The sequence below is a fragment of the Salminus brasiliensis genome, chromosome 20 (assembly GCF_030463535.1).
Source record: "Salminus brasiliensis chromosome 20, fSalBra1.hap2, whole genome shotgun sequence".
Lineage (NCBI taxonomy): Eukaryota > Metazoa > Chordata > Actinopteri > Characiformes > Bryconidae > Salminus > Salminus brasiliensis.
This window is the reverse complement of record NC_132897.1, coordinates 33,028,279-33,046,873: the sequence shown is the minus strand read 5'-3', so window position 1 is coordinate 33,046,873 and position 18,595 is coordinate 33,028,279. Positions and strand designations below refer to the sequence as shown.

At 47.8% G+C, this 18,595-nt stretch overlaps 1 protein-coding gene across 2 annotated transcripts in view; it reads left to right on the top strand.

Annotated features, from left to right (window-relative positions):
• The first annotated feature begins 6,541 nt into the window (after positions 1 to 6,541).
• The window catches only part of zmat4a (zinc finger, matrin-type 4a), a 97,335-nt gene continuing 85,281 nt past the window's right edge, over positions 6,542 to 18,595 (top strand). For both annotated transcript variants that reach the window (XM_072665175.1, XM_072665174.1), the window contains exon 1: positions 6,542 to 6,631. The gene's annotated coding sequence lies outside the window, so the exon portion shown is untranslated. The remainder of the gene's footprint in view (positions 6,632 to 18,595) is intronic.

The window sequence follows — 18,595 nt, the reverse complement described above, 5'->3', positions numbered from 1 at the left end:
GTGGAGGACAGAGAAGCCTCTTAAAGAAGTTGTTACAGGTCTGTGACAGCCAGAAATCTTGCTTGTTTGTAGGTGACCAAATACTTATTTTCCACCATTATTTGCAAATAAATTCTGTAAAAATCAGACAGTGTGATTTTCAGAATTGTTTTTCTCATTTTGTCTCTCATAGTTGAGGTCTGCCTATGATGTCAATTACAGCCCTTTTTTTCCCCACTGTAAATTCCTTTTCCCTTTCTGGGGCTGAGCGCTATCTTCTAGCTTGTCCAGAAATGCATGTCCTGTAGTGGTGGCTCAAAGTGAGAATATCGCTTCCTGACTGTAGGGGGAGCCCACGAGCAAGAAATGCCCATTCTCACACAATTCTGCTTCGAGGCGAGTGAAAACCTATTCAGACCAGCAGCTCCTGTAACAAAAATTACATATATTTTTTCCTGGTGTCGGAACCAATCCCTCCAGAAGAAGCATGGTTGGCTGATGTATATTGGACCCCTGCGTCTAGGCTAGGGGTCGCCCCATGTTATGTCACGTTTGATGACTGTAGGAGCATGCCCAAGAACAGTCAAAACGGGCAGTTTGAGTAAGCCTGACCACTGACTCCTGAAGTAACCCTCCAGGGGAGTCATGACGACCATGCACAAGACCATGATGACAATCGCTTGGCCAACATGAGAGCAAGAATCTGTCTATCTGAATAGGTTGTCATCAGAGCATGCTGAGATACAGCCCACCCTAAAGTTGAGGCAATAGGCTTATAGAAAGATGGGGGCTGTGGTTCTATTCTGATATAGTGGACCAATATTAGAACAGTGGAAAACTAACTTGTTGGGATTAGACACTGGAGATACGCATTATACTTCACCACAGCTCCAGCACTTCTTCTGGCTGGTTGTTCAGCTAACTTCAGCTGCCTCTTCCGGCACTCTCCCCTTCACTACAGTTCACTACTACAGTTCAAGTGTTGGGTGTGAAGCATGGCATCATAATTTGGAGCTGGTTTGCTGCCACAGGGCCTGGGGATTATTGATGGAACAGTAAATTCAGAAGTTTATCAAAACACTTTGCAGCTGAAGAGACATTGAGTCATGCAACAAGATGATGACCCACAACACTGGCCGAGGCAGAGTCTTAAGCCTAACAAAATGCTGTGGCTGTCCTCTCAAGACCTCCCATAAATATTGATATACTGACACACATTTGCAGGGAGAGAGAAAAGAATAGTCCAGAATTCCTCATCAATGTTGGGCAAATCGTATATGCAGCTAGAGGCGATTGCTGCTAAATCTGAAATCTATATGTTTTCAAATTGCAGTGTTCACTTACTTTTTTTAGCCTGCACTGTGGATTGTTAACTCAAAGTGCAGGAATCCACATACCTCCCAAAGGGTTCAAATGCCTCCTCTTGTAACTGTAGATTTAAGGAAATGCAGGCAGTTGCATCCACGTGACTCTAAAGCAGGGCAGTGTCAACCAACGTTCCTTAGCGGTAATGAGTTTAACCCTGTCAGCACCCCCTTATATACCACCATAATTCCAATCCAGAGTGATTAACGAGGACTGCTTTGATTGCCTGCCTGATTTACAGAGACGGTACGAACGACGGGGCCACTGAACGGTGAAAGTCACAACGTGACCAGCACGCCACAGAGGCCTGTACAGTACACTTAGCCACGTCGCCCGAGTAGAATGCAGATGAGGGTCGCTTGCGGCTGACTGCAGGCTGGAGAACGGATCAGAACGAGGGCAGCATAATGGAATCAGGTACCCGCTGAGGAGGGGGTTGTGAACCATCCAGGCTTCCCTCCTGTAATCTGTTTGCTGTGGGAATAATAATAAGTAGGGAAAACCTTTTAAGGTAGCAAGGCTCTCCGCACTCTGGCAGGGGTCTTATTGGAGATCAGACCATGCCAATTGAAGCCTTCTCGAGTCTGAAATCTTGTTAGAAAGGGCACATCTGCAAAGTGGAGCTCCTTTCACACTGCTGGATCCCAGAATTCGTCCTTTGGTAGCACCTCCATAGCAGCAGACGTTTGTTCTGGAACACCTTTCTGGAAGCGAGTAGACCTTCACTGCGAGGCATCAGTGAATTTCTTTGGTGGAAACATCTTCAATCTGTATCTAATACGTCATTAAACTTGTTTCTATACTTATTTGAAAAAAGATTTTTCTCCTGGGCTCCCTCTACAGTGTCATTCGTGCCTTTTGGGAGGTACGTGGATTCCTACACTTTGAGTAAACAATCCACAGTACAGGCTAGAAAAAGCAAGTGAACCCTGCTGAGCCCGGAGCAACGACGGTGACTCCATTCTTCTTGTTACAAGTCACTGGAGCATCACATTGGCTAGAGACATATATGCTAATCTTAATAGTGCGGTTCTTCAGTTTGAAACCGTGGAGGAACCGCTTAAGGTGCTTTGTGGAACCTTCGAGAAAAGGTTTTTAGAAGGGGGGGGAAGGTTCCTTGAAGGTTCCTCAAAGCATCATAAAAGGTTCCTCAACAGTTTCAGCCTGAAGAACCTCCTAAACGGAACGTAGTGTTGCGACTTAGTATTTAGAGTCTCGGATGTCCCATCCATGATTGGTGCTGCTAAAAGACGCCCACACTACCTACACGACTTGGCCAAGTCATCCTTCGGATGGCTGTGAATCGTCACCAGTGATTTAACCCGCCGTTTTCTAATGAAGGGGCCGAAGTGTAGATGGCTTCAGTTTGTGGCTTGAATCCAGTTGGGGAAAGGTGGATTTTGACTACCTGTTCTGCTCAAATTGGACATTGGACTTGTATCCAGAGCTTGCTAATTAGCCGATTAGATGGATCTGGTGTTTTGGAAGGGTGCTCCTCCAGTAGAACATTGGTCCAATCATGGCAAATCATGACGAGAGTGTTCCATTCTGGAAAAATCCAAAAACTCAAAACTTCAAAAGCCACAATACTCACTTTTTACAAACTCTTACAGACGTCACTTGATTTTACGACTTGATTTCGTTCAGACGTCACTTGAGTCATTTTCCGCGCAAGAGCATTGTTTCAGGAGATGCCTTCAAGCACTCCCTACCCCCCCCATCCCCCCCCCCCAGCCCGGTTCAGGATCAGTGAGACTCATGTATCACCTGTCACCATGCTGTCACATGGTCCCTGGCGCATCGTTGCTCTGGGACACCTCCTCTCGGCGGCGGACGGGTTTATTTCTGGGAGCCAGGGTCTTTTTTTTGATTCGCTGAGTCAGAAAGCTCCCTTAGGGAGGAATATTTTTGGTGGTATTGCGGATTAGGGGATGATTCACAGAGACTTCAACGACAGCACCCTGGAGAGGTTGATCACTTGAACCTCAAAATAATGCAACTCGTTCTGGGCTGGTGTGTTTCATGTTCTGCTGGTAGACCCGTATGTAATTATTGGAGCACAGCCTTCAGTTTGGGCCATAAGGGCAAAACCGCCGTGCCTCCATGTCAAAATCCACTCCGGGATATGTCCGGAACGTCCAGGTAGGCCTAGAGTTGCATCGTTTCTCACGGAATTGTGAATTATCGCAGGGACCAATTTGATGTGTATGGCCTTCGGTCTACCTCCTGAAGTCCTACCCAATGGGAGTGTTTGCTTGAGCATAATAATAACGATCTCGCTGTGCATCCCTGTATTTGGTGGCGCAGTGCAGATGATGCTCTTTGCCCAAAAGCAGCCTAAAGACGATGCATTTTCCTCCTGCTGGATGGGATGGGATGCTTGCCTCTCTGTCTAAAACCTCTCTTCCAAGTTGCTTCCATCAGCATCCCTATGAGTAAACGCTTTGCCTCTGGTGCGTTTTATATAATCTCAGTTTCCTCCGTTTTAGTCGCTACAAAAGCCTGCCGCGGCAAATGAGTCCTGCATGTTGGCTCTGATGGTGACAGCTCATGCGGAAACGCCCGGCGCTGCTCGTCCTCTCACTGGAGAGGGCACTTCAGAGTGTCTCCTGATTGGACTAAGTGGAATCCCAAGTGAGCGGGATCAACAAGTAAGTGGACAACGCTCTGCAGTGTTCGGAGCATGACCAGTCAGCCATGACATTAAGATTATGTCCCCCACGTGTCCCCAAAACTTCTCCGCAAGACCTCGATGAACCCTAAGTGACAATGATGCTTTTCGGTGGGTTACCGGTTGTCCTTCCTTGGAGATCTTTTGGTAGGTACTGACCACTGCATACTGGGAACATCCCACAGGGACTGGGCTGACATAAGGAATAGGGACAGTGCTGGTGCCCGAACGTCCTGCCCTGTCTCTGCTGATGGAGTCCAGGTCTGTTTTTTTTTTTTTTTTTTTCCCCTTTCCTGCTGCTTCCGGCACCGGACGTGGGCCGTCCTGGTGACTGGCAGCCCTTTGCTGCTGGCTGACAAGCTGCCGTGCGGAGAGACTCTCTGTGTTTTTGCTGAAGAGCCGGGAATTCAGCGAGGCCTGAAGGCACCTCCATACAAGCGTCAGTCTGAAACTCTGCCCTCTTCACCTTGGATATGCTCTCACTTTAAATCATACTCAGTGCTGAGCTCAGACTCGATGGAGGGCTCCGACTGCCTGAAGGGTGAGAATTCTGTGATGTGGCTTTGGCGGCTGAAATGCCTGCGTGAGAATGAGGTTTTATTCAGCTCGGAAAAGACCTGATTACATGTAGCGCATGTGTACGTTTAATAGAAAGGACAGGGTGCTGAGTGCACTAACCCACCAAAATCCATGCCTTAGCTTCATCAGAACATAATTCTGGATATATATATATATAATATATTAATCCCATTAGAGCTTCATACTGGATATTAATGTTATTAGAACTTCTTCATACTGGATAATAATGTTATTAGAACTTCTTCATACTGGATAATAATGTTATTAGAACTTCATACTGGATAATAATGTTATTAGAACTTCATACTGGATGATAATGGTTATTAGAACTTCATACTGGATGATAATGGTTATTAGAGCTTCATTCAGGATATTAATGTTATTAGAGCTTCATACTGGATATTAATGGTTATTAGAACTTCATACTGGATATTAATGGTTATTAGAGCTTCATTCAGGATATTAATGCTATTAGAGCTTCATACTGGACATTAATCTGGACATTAATGTTTATTAGAGCTTCATTCCGGATATTAATGTTTAGAACTTCATGCTGGATAGTAATGCTATTAGAGCTTCATACTGGATAGTAATGTTTAGAGCTTCATTTTGGATATTAACTTTGACTTGAATGCAAATCATTCACCTAAAGTGTTTCAGTATTTAGTGGAAACATTACTGTGCTGGGTTGCAGTAATGCGTCAAATTTTTTTGTTCAATGCCAAAACCCGTAATTTTTTTTTTTTTTTGTAATTTAATTTGACAGTAGTTTATCCATCACAGCCTTATAGACCCCCCCCCCCCCCCCCCCCCCCCATTGCAGTGCCACCACAAGCCCTCCCAGGAGTTCACTAGCCCTGGTTGAGTCTGTTCATTATTCTGTACACATCTAACATCTCCTCATTTCTCATTTACAGATTTTTTTTTATTGATTAGTTGAAACTGCAAAATGTATGATTGTTAATTATCAGACGTTTACTCTCCTGTACAGCACGCAGAACGAGCTTACTAGCTCAACAAAAACAACAACAACAAACTGGAAAGGATTGCAGCCATACAAATTACTGACCACTGTGACCTTCATTCAGTATTCAGTCAAGGTTGCTCTGCTCTGAAAGAGCGAGGGAGAAAAAGGGCGAGAGAGATTCGTATTAACTTCACTGTTGGGCTTCCAATTTATTCGCCTGTTTCTGCTCAGCACCACGGACAGCGCCTGAGCGTAGCCCAACACTGACTAGCAGCTGTAAAACCTGCAGGTATCCCTAATCTGCATGGACTGCATGTAGTGTGGGTGTTGGGTGTGCGGTGGTCTGCAGGATCAATACTTTTACCCCAGACTGGCTTTGTCCTTTAACTCAATAAACTAGTCGATTTTAGGCATAATTAGTGTATTATTTATTGACATTATTGTGAAAAATAGGATGAGCAACATGCAAAAGTTTGGGCACCCCAAGGGATCTGAGCTCTGAGAGCAGGAAGATCAGACTCTGGAGTGTGGTGGTGGTGGTGCAAAGAGGACCTTTCCAACTGTTAAGCACAGGGGTGGATCGAACATGCTTTGGGCTTGTGCTGCAGCCAGTGACCCACCTTGTAGACCACAGAAAGCATTGCAGCAAGACCCCCACAAAACAGAAAAAGACCCTCATCTGTTACCATGCAGGGTACCCAAACTTTTGGCATGCCATCGTGTATGTAGTTCTGCAGCATTACCGAGATTCGTGTGTGTGGGGGGGCGGGGCGGGTTTGGGATGGGTTCACGCGCGTATGTTTACCACTGTGACGTGCCCGTGCCCGAGCTTCGTTTGCACACCACCTCGGCCAATGAGGGCGCGGAGAGGCCTAGACAGCCAATGTGTGGCGAGGAAGGAGGCGGGAGCGCACCCCCCCCTCCCATGCGCTTTGAAGCGCGTGCAGGCGCGCGGCTCTCGCCACACTCGGCTCGCGCGCGTCCATGGATTACACGCTCTCGTGCAAGTGCAGCAGCAGCTCACCGTGTACCCAACGCATCTGCAGCAGGCGTACAGCCTCGAGCTACAGGTACGTGTCGAGCCGAGCGCAGCGCGTGCTGTTATTTATTTTTTTATTTATTTTTTTTTTGGGGGGGTGGTGGTTCTTTGTGCTGCACTGTGCGCGTGCTACCACATCCTCCATCCATCCCTACTCCTTGCTCGTGCGAAGGACGGGCGCGCTGACGATTGCACCCTTCAGCATTGTTTTTGCAGACCTTGCGTGCGTTCGCGCGCTCAACTTTGCTTTGTTGCACTTTTGTTTGTTTGTTTGTTTGTTTTAAAACAAGAGTCTCGTGCCTGCGTGCAACCTCCCCGCGCGCTCTGGCTCACCTGTTGGTTGTGTTTTTGCTTGTGTTCTGCAGTGCCGGAGAGCGCGCGTGCTTCGGTGCCTTGGTGCTTCGGGTTCGTGCGCGTTACTTCATGCTCTTGGGTACCCGCGGACTGTTGGGAACACCTCGTGAGATCATTAGCAAGCTGCTCACGAGCTTACACTGGGGGTTAGAGCAGGAACAAGCACTTAATTGTGCACGTGGGGGGGGGGGGGGGGGGCGTTCTTGTATGCAAATGAACGATACTCTGATTGGACGCCCCCGTTTTAAATGCAGGCAGAGCTGCAACACTGTAACGGTTTATAAGTTATAGAAGAGTAGGCTAATTGAATGTGGACTTACAGTGTTTGTGACGTCATAAATACCGAGCGAATTCCGCCTCATTTCCGTATGCATGCAAATGACCACTGCTCTGATTGGACGCCCTCGTTTAAGAAGTATTTAGAGCCTATTGCGAATGGGTGGGGCTGAACGCTGTAGGGCTGACTGGCAGGAGATGCACTGGAAGTAAGTATGTTGGTGTTTGTGACCTCATAAAGGTAAAGTGAGTTCAGCCTCATTTCCGTATGCATGCAAATGAGCACTGCTCTGATTGGACGCCCGTTTAAAAAGCACTGGGGCTAAACAGTTGTTATTGAACGCACCTGAATCGACTCTTTAGCTAATGACCTAGTCCCCCGTTGGTCGTATCCAGGTTTATTTTTAAGTGACCTTTATTGCTTGGCATTTAACATGTAGTCTTACTGTGCCTTCAATATGCAAATGTACGCAAACGAGGCCTGTGCTGATTGGCTAGCCTCATTCAAAGCTGTGCCTCGTTTGAAAAACAAAAAAAAATGAAAAATCACAGTTACTTTAGCGAAAATGGGCGGGGCTATCCCATATTATATGAAATCGCGTGGGTGGGGGGTATTGTGACATCACAAAAGCTATTTTACTGCCCTGTGATGTCACACAAGCCAACCCATTTACATATATCCATACTCCTACTCCGCCTGCAGCACTGTAGTCCCACCCATTCGGAAGTTACAAGGAGCTGACTGCTATTAAATAATGTACAAAAAATGGGGCTGGGAATCGGAGCAGAGCTCATTTACATATGCAAATCTGTACATGCATTTTTTTATATATATATATATATATATCTCTACGACTACTTAGCAGTTTAGTCCCGTCCAGCATTTGCTAGCATTTAGCATTAGAACAGAGCTTATTTACATATGTAAATTTGCACCGCCAATCTTAAAGGGCCAGTATAATCAAAAAGGATAAAGGATAAAGGATAAAGGTGCACGTATTCGTCACTGTACAGTGTGGACTGTACAGCGAAATGTGTCCTCCGCATTTAACCCATCTGGTAGTGAACACACTCACACACACACACGTGTTAGGGGCAGTGAGTACACACACACACCCAGAGCGGTGGGCAGCCAACTCCAGCGCCCGGGGAGCAGAGAGGGTAAAGGGCCTTGCTCAAGGGCCCAACAGTGGCAGCTTGCCGAGCCCGGGAATCGAACCCACAACCCTGTTATCGATATCCCGGCGCTCTAACCGCTGAGCCACCACTGCCCCAAACTGGGTATGGTGGGTAATTTGCACGCGCCTGCTCTGATGAACTTGTCTGCACTAATGCAGCAGCAGGAGCCCTGGCCTGTAATTCCACAGAAATGTGAAGGTTGTGTGAGTTATGAATTGCTAATTGCGGGGCTGATCTAGAGAGGAGGGGTGCGCTGACCACACTCGCGCGCCTCATCTAATGAGCTCATCTGCTGTCGCGCTGTACTTTCATCCACCGCTTCTCGGTGCTTATTATACCAGCCGGCTGTAACTGGGCCTCACTGATGCATGCCGCCCCGTTTATGCCTATGAGTCTGCATCGCCTTTGAAGTTCTGTCTGCAGGTGCGGCTTCGGCAGCAGCGGCTTTAGCGCCTCGTACCCGGATCCCTGTGGGTTAAGGGGCTGAATCTGAGCATGGCAAACTTGTTGCCCGCCTTCACAGATGCTGTTCTCTCTGCTCTAAAGGGCACGGCTTTCTGAACAGAGGAGGGGCTGCGGCATAGCACTGTTCTCACCACTGTCGACCTACCTATTGAAATACAATGGACTGGATGTCCTAATATTATGGCAAAGGTCCCATATTATGGAACAGCACTGTTTAAAAACGTACTGGTAGCTCTATAACCACTGAGTGCCTGAACAGCGGCAGCTTAGCAGACATGGGTTCTGAACCCACAAGCCTGTGAACCTTAACCCAGCTCTCTAATCACTGATTACTCAGTAGTAGCGGACCTGGGTATTGAACCCACAACCCTGTGATCAGTAATCTATCACTCTGACCATTGAGAATCCAACAGTGGCAGCTTAGCAGACCCGGGTACTGAACCCACAATCTTGTGAGCAATAACCCAGCTCTCTAACCACTGATGACCCAGTAGTAGCGGACCTGGGTATTGAACCCACAACCCTGTGGTTTAGTAATCCAGCAGTCTAACCACTAAGGTCCCAACACTGGCAGAATTAGCGGACCAGGGTATTGAACCAACAACCCTGTATACAAAATACCCATCATTCAAACTATCGAGGGCCCAATCGTGGCACCTGGCAGACGCAGGTATCAGACCCCAAACCCTGTAATTTAGTAATCTGGCGCACTAACCACCAAGAGCCCAACATGGACGGCTTAGAACCCACAACCCTGTGAACAATAACCCACCACTTGAACTACTGAGGGTCCAACAGTGGCAGCTAGCGGACCCAGGTATCAAACCTTGTCATTTAGTAATCCGGCGCACTAACCACCAAGAACCCAATGTGGACGGCTTAGAACCCACAACCCTGTGCACAATAATCAAGCACTCTAGCAACTGCGGGAGTAGGGCTGGGGTCATTTTTGGGGTTTATGGACCCTGGATCCTCTACAAGGGCCTCGTTCTACCAGTGGCTACTGCATTTGTACAGTCCTGAAGCTGACAGCGTTCTGAAGCTTCCTCTTCATCTTATTGTGACAGCGGAGGTTGTTCACAAGACGGCTTTATAATGCTAATTAATAATAAACAGGCGTAAGAGTGAGCGAGCGTGCGAGAGAGAGTGTGAGTGAGTGAGAGAGCAGAGCTATGCATTATTGATGCACTGTTGACACTGTTTTTCCTGCGCGGGGAGAGAGGCCGGCCTTTGATTTTCCCTTTTAAGGCTGTTTAAGCTCTCGCGCACACTGCCTGCCTGTCCTCGGGCTAGCCTCGGAAAACAACAGCAAAGAATTTCGGGATCGCTTCTCCTCATCCATTATGGATCCGGCGTGTCGGAGGGGGGTGGGGAGGGCCTCCTCTTTTAAAGCTCGCTGCGGCCGGGAGAAAACAAAACAGCTTTAAAGTTTTGTTGGTTCTGCATGGGTCGCTAGACTGGGGTTCTCCAGGTGCACCGGGCCTCCAGAACCAGGCCACAAGGTGGCGCTGTTCAGATGCTGTCTACCTTGCATACTTCCCAGCCTCGCTCCTTCTCAGAGTCTTCAATTTTTAACTGTGCCTCCTGTTATGCGGGACCCTCGTCCCCTCTCGGGATCTGGCCGCGCTTGCACAGGCTGCTTGTGCGTCCCGTTTGCTGAGGGATTAAGCGGGAGCCGAGCGTTCGCAGAGCCTCGGCGCAGATGGGGATTCCATTTGTTTACGCCAAGCTTACTAATATAATCATCAGAGGGAAGTCATCAGAATCACGGTCACATCAGACCCCAGCCGTCCAGGAGTCTTGTGCCAAACACCTATCTGCACCATGGTTCATGCCAGGTGGTGGGCTGGAGGGGTATACACCCCCGCCCCCAGCATTGAGCTGTGGAGCAGGTCCAGGTACTCTGTGGGTGGTGATCGTCCAACATCCTGACCTCGCTAATGCTTTTGTCACTAAATGCAATCAAATCCTCGCAGCAATGTTCCTCCAAAATCTGGTTAAAAAAAAAGCCGCCTTCCGTAGGGACAGTTACTCCAACAAAAGCAGGATAACTTCTTTTTAATACCACTTCATAAGACACGGTGAATTAGCAGGTGTCCTAATACTTTTGTCCAAATATGTATGTTGTGCTACCACTACCTGGCCACTTCATTAGGAACATTAGCTATAAGCCAACTGTTAAAAGCAGTAGCTGACATTTAGCTGGATGTTAGCTGCTCTTTCGGACGTTAGCTGGATGTTAACTGCTCTAGCTGACGTTAGATGAACAATGACTTCTCTAGATGCCGTTAGCTGGATGTTAACTAGCTGCTCTAGCTGACGTTGGAAGAATATTGACTGCTCTAGCTGACGTTAGCTGGATGTTGACTGCTCTAGCTGACGTTAGCTGGATGTAAACTAGTTGCCGTAGCTGATCCTGACTGCTCTAGCGGACGTTAGTTGAACATTGACTTCTCTAGCTGACGTTAGATGAAAATTGACTTCTCTAGCTGACGTCAGTTGAACATTGACTTCTCTAGCTGACGTCAGTTGAACATTGACTTCTCTAGCTGACGTCAGTTGAATATTGACTTCTCTAGCTGACGTTAGCTGGATGTTAACTTCTGTAGTTGACGTTAGCTGGATGTAAACTAGTTGCTGTAGCTGATCCTGACTGCTCTAGCTGACGTTAGTTGAACATTGACTTCTCTAGCTGACGTTAGATGAATATTGACTTCTCTAGCTGACGTTAGCTGGATGTTAACTAGCTGCTCTAGCTGACGTTAGTTGAACCTTGACTTCTCTAGCTAATGTTGGTAGATGTTACAGTTCTAGCTGACGTTAGATGAATATTGACTGCTCTAGCTGACGTTAGCTGGATGTTAACAGCTCTAGCTGACGTTAGCTGAATGTTAACTAGCTGCTCTAGCTGACGTTGGTAGATCTTAACTGCTCTAGCTGACGTTCGCTGGATGTTAACTAGCTGCTCTAGCTGACGTTGGTAGATCTTAACTGCTCTAGCTGACATTTGCTGGATGGTAACTGCTCTAGCTGATGTTCTCTGGATGTTAACTTCGGTCAGTGTGCTAACAGATGTTGATGTTAGCAGCTGCAGCTTTATCTGTACCCACAAAACTGTTCAAAGATATTTCTCTAACAACCAACCATCATCCGTAAAGAAGAAAACACCAGGTGTAGAAGCTGACCAGTGTTGGCTTATTAGCTCTTATTAACTTTAAAGAAAATACCCACGTTTAAATGCATTCCTTTGCTTGCTGTGCCTGTTAGCCTGGTAACAATGCAGTCATCTAAAGGTCTACACACTCTTCCTGGAATGTTCAGAGATCTTCACATGAATCCAGTCATGCCTGTGCAGCGGCAGCGCGTGTAATGCATTATGTAAACCTCTGTTCGGGCGTCTTCTGTCATCTTTCCGCGCTTAATGCACGGCTGTCATGTTCCGCCGCTCCGTCATTTTCGTCTAAAAGAAAGTCTTGCGTTTTTTTCTTCTCGGAGGAACGTTCTTGCTCTTTCTCCTCTGGCTATTTTTTGCCGCCGTTGTAATGAAAGGAACTAAAGATATCCCTTTAACTTTGTCAACCGCATCCGATCAAGCTTAACCTGCAGTATAAATATCCCACTTGAAGAAAAAATATTTGCGTCTGCCCAGGTCATCTCTGGACCGGCGGGGACGAGATGGGACATAAAAGCGTTGGTAGATAAATGAGGTTGTCCCTTCGCTGAACCCCGCTCACTATTTTACATGCGTGTTGAGCCCAAATACCCAGCAAGACGCTGAGGCGCTCTTCGGCCTGTATGATATAATGACTGTGCAGCCACTGACCACCTTTGGTGACCCCTGATGTACTTCACTGTTCTCCATTAGTCAGTAGTCCGTGTTTGGTGTCAGAATTGCCTCTTTTGTTTAGCATTGGAGCTACAAGTTTAACCCTAACAACAAAAAAAGAACTGACCCATTGGCTAGGTTGTTGCTGTGATCCAGTCGCTAACCCAGTGTGTCCTAATTAACAACATAATTGACCGTATTCACTGGCCACGAATGAAGGGCTTGCTTGTGGTTTGATTAATCCCTTAAACCCCTTATTAATCCTAATGCAGAAACTAGTCCCACAGGGTTCTATTTTAGGGCCGATGTGATTCTGACAGTAAAATAGCAGTGAAGTGAGTGGGGGAAGAAGTGACGTGTCCTTGGTATCATTCTTAGCTGCCTCATTAGCCATGGTCGCACTAGTATACCGTCCGCAAAGATTCATTGGCATCTTTGAATCGTATCCAAGACCCAAAAGCGCTCCTGCTCTGACCGCATTGACCTTCGAAGGGCGGCTCGGCACTGAAGACCCAAAACAGAGGAAATGCTAACGTTAACCATGTCTAAGAACGAATGCTAACCTCGGTGTCAGCTCGGATTCGCAAATCGCCCACTGTCCCGACCATGCTAATTGCTAAGTTAGCTCCTCATCCGAGCAGAGCTGAACACGTACGTTAAGTATGCCAGTGCCCCAGCCGTGGACAGTTGTGTTTCTGTTGTTGATGGTAGCTTCGTTAGCCAACCTGACCTTGATGGTGAAGGGTAGCTCGGCTTGAGTTGCCTGTGTGGCGTTTGCTAGATTTTAGACATGGCAAGTAATGCAAATGAAATGAATGGAGGTCACTCTCTGCACTGAGAGAATCTGCAAGAGTGTGTGTGTGTGTGTGTGTGTGTGTGTGTGTGTGTGTGTGTGTGTGTGGTGAAGATAGCGGAGCTGAAACACTCTCAGCAGTCCTCAGCCATAGCTCGGATTAGAATGCCAACCAGGCGCCTCCGAAATGCTCAGAAGCTCAGTTTCACAATTCCACTTTTGTATTTGTGTGTGAGAAAGGGTGTGTGTGTGTGTGTGTGTGTGTGTGTGTGTGTGTGAGAAAGGGTGTGTGTGTGTGTGTGTGTTTAATCCACCCCTTGGGGACAGGTCCTGAAAATGTGTGCGAATGCACACGCGATTTACTGGGCAGTAGCACCAGCTGGGCAACAGGCTCTGTGTATCTACTGTGTAGCATGTAATTGGGACTAGATGTTCTCAGGATGATGCTAGATTTTGATGTTACGTGGTCTAATTTCTAAATTGTGTCCATTTCTATTCATTTAAATGGTGATCGAGATCAACTTTCCAAGGATCCAAGAATTACTTTAGTCTCCTTCAGTCAAAGCCTAGGCTGCAGCTCAAACCAGGCGTGTGAATATAGGAGTAAGCTGCGTGAGGATGATCAGGCTATAAGTACCTGTGTGGTGTGTGACAGGACTCAGATTTTGAGAATAGGTGGTACAGTGTCTGGTTGGATGTGTGGAAATTGGGCCACAAAGCAGATACCGTTAATGATGGGCTAAAAGGAGTGACTGCATTTGAGCAGGAAGCAGCTGAATCTGCAGGTGTATGGAAGCAGACGGTCATACGGGTCTACCAGCAGTGGCAGAAATTTCAGCCTACAGGAAATTCTCCTCAGAATTGTGTCTGAAGGACAAAACTGCGCTGCACTGTACCACCTGTTCTCAGTCTTTGAATCCTGTCGTACGTCCTGCTCGTATTTCTAGCCAGGCCGTCCTCGTGCAGCGCCATCTGCAGGAGCCTGAAGTTACAGCCACCTTAAACTGGTTGACCAGCATAGGGTATGTTCATGATAAATCATGCTATTCCACCAGTAAGACCAAGTTTGACCATGCCAGCTGACCAGCATGACCGAAATCAAATGCAACACACACTATACTGGGGTCAAGAGCTTGTTTACTAGATAGCTTACCAGCATAGGGTATGTTTTCACCTGGAAGACTGGCCAGTCTGGTCAAGCTGGTTAAACTGGAGAAAATGCTAAAACAGAGTAAAATAACAGTAATGGTGAGCTGTTGATAAAACATCTGACCTCCATCCTTGAGAACTGTCCGCTCTGCAGCACGAAAATGGGCAAGTGAGCTCTAAGCTTTTGCCCCAAGACTAATAATTACTTCCAGCTTAATTAGCAGTGTTGCGTGCCTGCTTATCGCTAGCGTGTATCTGCCTCGTCAGTTGCAAACCAAATGCAGGCTAAAAAAAAAAAAACTTTAATATTTGGAAGATGACCTTGATGAACGCTTGCAATTAGAAAGGATCTGGCGCCCCTGACTGTGTTACGTAGCTGGGGTGGAAAGAGAAGAGCAGATGCAGAGAGTGCTAATGAAGGTTAGCTTGTCCACACCCAAGCTTTCATTCCCAGGTTAGCACTGCTGGGGCCTTGAACATGGCAGCTAGCTCACACCCGCCAGACACTGACCTCACCTCCTCCTCGGAAAGGTATATACCATCATATCATCTTCCTCCTAACACAAGACATGACGCATGACCCAGCTATCCCGCGTAATATGATAATAATAAAAAAATCATCCTTTGCAATAACTGCAGGCTACGGCTCCAGGGAGCATCCAAAATTCATGAGGTCAGGACAGAGAGGGGCATTGTTCTTCCTTATGTGGGCATCTGCCAGGTAAGACAATCCCTCGCAGGGTTGCCGTGGCGAGCATGAGGGGACCAGGATGGACTCGTGTGCCCCAACCCCCCTGGTGTGCAGGTGACGTCACAGGTAGCGGGAGTCGCCGTGGCCCCTGGTGTCTGTCCATGTAATGCACAATTCGGCTGTTTAGCCTACTGAGGGTCTTTTGTGGGGGGGGGGGGGGGGTCTAGCTGGTAGTCTAGAAGCTTATAGCCCATCGTCCGTCGGGAAAGGAAAACGCTTTATTATGATAGTTGACTGATCAGCTGTGATAACTGGTCGTTAGCGCCGTTTCACCAGCGGTAACGGCATAGATTCCGACGTTCACAAAACCCACCATCATTTCCTTTCAGAGCGCGGCAATTTGATGAGCGTGAGGGTTGCTTATGACGGTCTGATTTGCTTGATTACACTGCGGCAGGGAGCCCGCTAAATGAGGCCTAAATTTCAGGCCTCCTTGGCTAGTGGAAGCCTAAAATCACAATTCCCAGTAATGTAGTTAAAGTCCACGAGTCCTGGATGTTCGCCAGGAGTTGTCCTGATCCCAAAAAGAGTTGATTCCCTGTGTTTCCCTGCCATGAAACCATACTGTCAGTGCTGGAACTTAGCGGGTAGCGGTTCAGTTTAGCTGGCTTTAGTTCGTAGTTGGTTAGCGCTGGCTCCTAGTCGGCTAGCTTTAGAGTCATAGCGCTTTCCTAGGGAAGAAGGCAATTTAATAGGGGTACAGTGGATCATGACAGGGGCAGTGGTGGCTCAGCGGTTAGAGCGCCGGGATATCGATAACAGGGTTGTGGGTTCGATTCCCGGGCTCGGCAAGCTGCCACTGTTGGGCCCTTGAGCAAGGCCCTTTACCCTCTCTGCTCCCCGGGCGCTGGAGTTGGCTGCCCACCGCTCTGGGTGTGTGTGTGTACTCACTGCCCCTAACACGTGTGTGTGTGTGAGTGTGTGTTCACTACCAGATGGGTTAAATGCGGAGGACACATTTCGCTGTACAGTCCATACTGTACAGTGACGAATACGTGCACCTTTATCCTTTATCCTAAAAAAGACTACACGTTAGCCTGTGGCTAGTGTGTTAGCTTGCGGTTAAAAGAACACTGTGTAGCAAAGTAGCAGCTACAGAATCATGTTGATGCTCCACTCACCCGTAGAAGCGTAGCTCGGCGTGCCTCTAACTGCACTACGCAACTCTGGGGGATATGCTTTGCATATAAGCACTCCACTTTCCGACTGTAGGGGGAGCCCAAGAGCTTTAAGCTTTAAGTGTGAGGCCAAGGTGTTCCATTAGCCCAGCTTTTGTCGCAAATGTTCTACTTGTATGATGTCGAACATAAGGTACCTTTGCCGTATCAAGACGACGGCGTATCGCGCCAGAAGTTCTGGGATTCGTACTGCCCCTATCTGTTACACTCCAAGTTTATTTTATGATCCAGGCAGATATCAACCATGAATTATCCAAGCAAAAATAACAAGCCGAGGCCTGTCGGAGGAAAAAAGACGTCGTGATCAAGGGAGCGAAAAGCGGCAGCGGCGCGAGGAGATTAGCTGACGAGGACCTGCCGAGGTTGAAGGGAGATGGCAGCGTGATTTTTTTTCGTCTCGCCCCACCCGGCTTGCGAGCTCTGCGAGGTTCTGTTCCTAACGTTGGAAAAGCTGATTTGTTTTGGGACGCTGAGACGCAGAGACAAGACAGCGATTTGCATTTCTACGCTCGTCTCCGACGGGGGGTGTGTGTGTGTGTGTGTGTGTGTGTGTGTGTGTGTGTGCTTTACAGACGAAGTTTCTGTTTGTCTTTTGATCGTCTTGCGTAACAGGCTTACTTCCTACGACTCAGAGGAGCTTAAGTTTCGTGAGGTGTCATAAATGTTTAGTTTTGTTAGACATGTCTTTTTTTTTTTCTCTCCCGAATATCTTTCGGTCCCATTTTTGAGAGCGGACTAATGCTTCTTCCCTCGTCTGCTCTCGCAAAAGCGAAGGGCGAGACAGGGAAGCGCCCCACAGTCAAGTCCGTGCCTCTTTGTTTGTTTGCTTTGCTCATGCTTTCATGGTTCTTTCTTCCCTCCTCCGTCTCCTTGAGGTCAGGGCCGTGCGTCCAGGCCGGCGCGTGTCTAGACGGCCTCTTCCATTCAGATTCCGACATCCGTGGACATCTACACTTCTTAAGCGCATGGGCTCGGAGCAGTCGGTCTCTCTCGCGCCATTGCAGAAAATGCAGACGGGCCGAGATTCGCATAATTGGACTGGATGCTTTCATCTTTCACTGACTACGACTACATCGCCCCTTCTATTGAACTGGTTCCCAATTGCTCCTGAATACCTACCTACCAGGTACCTACCAGTGTTGGTTGGTCACTGGTACATAACCGCTGACCAGCACAAACCGGCTTGGACCAGCATGGATTATCCATTCTGGTGTAACAACGCTGTAGTTTAGCATGTCCTAAAACCACTGAAGACTCGAGTGAAGAACCCTGATTACCTGGGTAGAACCTGTGAAGCGGTGGAACGGTCAGTTCTTGAAGTAGTTGATGTGTTGGCAAACTGCGATGGCTCGACGACTGGAGGGTCGAAACATCTTCAAAACATCAGGCAGGTGTTGAGTGCTCCAAGGAAGGACAACCGGTCAACCAGCGACTGAGTCACGGGCAACCAAGCCTTCATGGTGCTAGATACTTCAGGGCACCTTCAGAGGTCTTTCTTGTGGAGTCTATGCCTCGAATGGGCTCAGCTGATTTTAGGGGGCTTGAGGGGGGAACTGTCGATGACTGTAGTGGCCTTTAAACTGCCAGAGTCAGAAGCTGAATGTCACGGGCGCTGTTGAAGGCCTCCTTTCTTCTCCGTTATGTATAAATGATGTCCGGGTTGCTTGACGTATCAAAGATTCCTCGTTCGTGTTTTGACGAACACGGGCGTCGTTAGCTGGAGCATCAAAAATAAAATGCCCATGCGGATTTGGATTTCGACTGACACACAAAAAAGAACCCGAATTAAAAATTAACTGTTTCATCTTGTCTCCTGCATTATTTAGACATCCACTGATCTTCTGTATTATCAGAGCTGCACTGGTGTGTGTGTGTGTTTGGGAGAATCGGCCTGGTCGCTGTTCCGTAGAGAGTCAGTCGAGCATGCTTGTGTCTGTCGTAGCTACACTGAGCAACCTTTCACTTTGTCCGGCGACTCGTTTTCCACAGAGGATCAGTTTCTCACCATCTGCTTTATTAGAAAC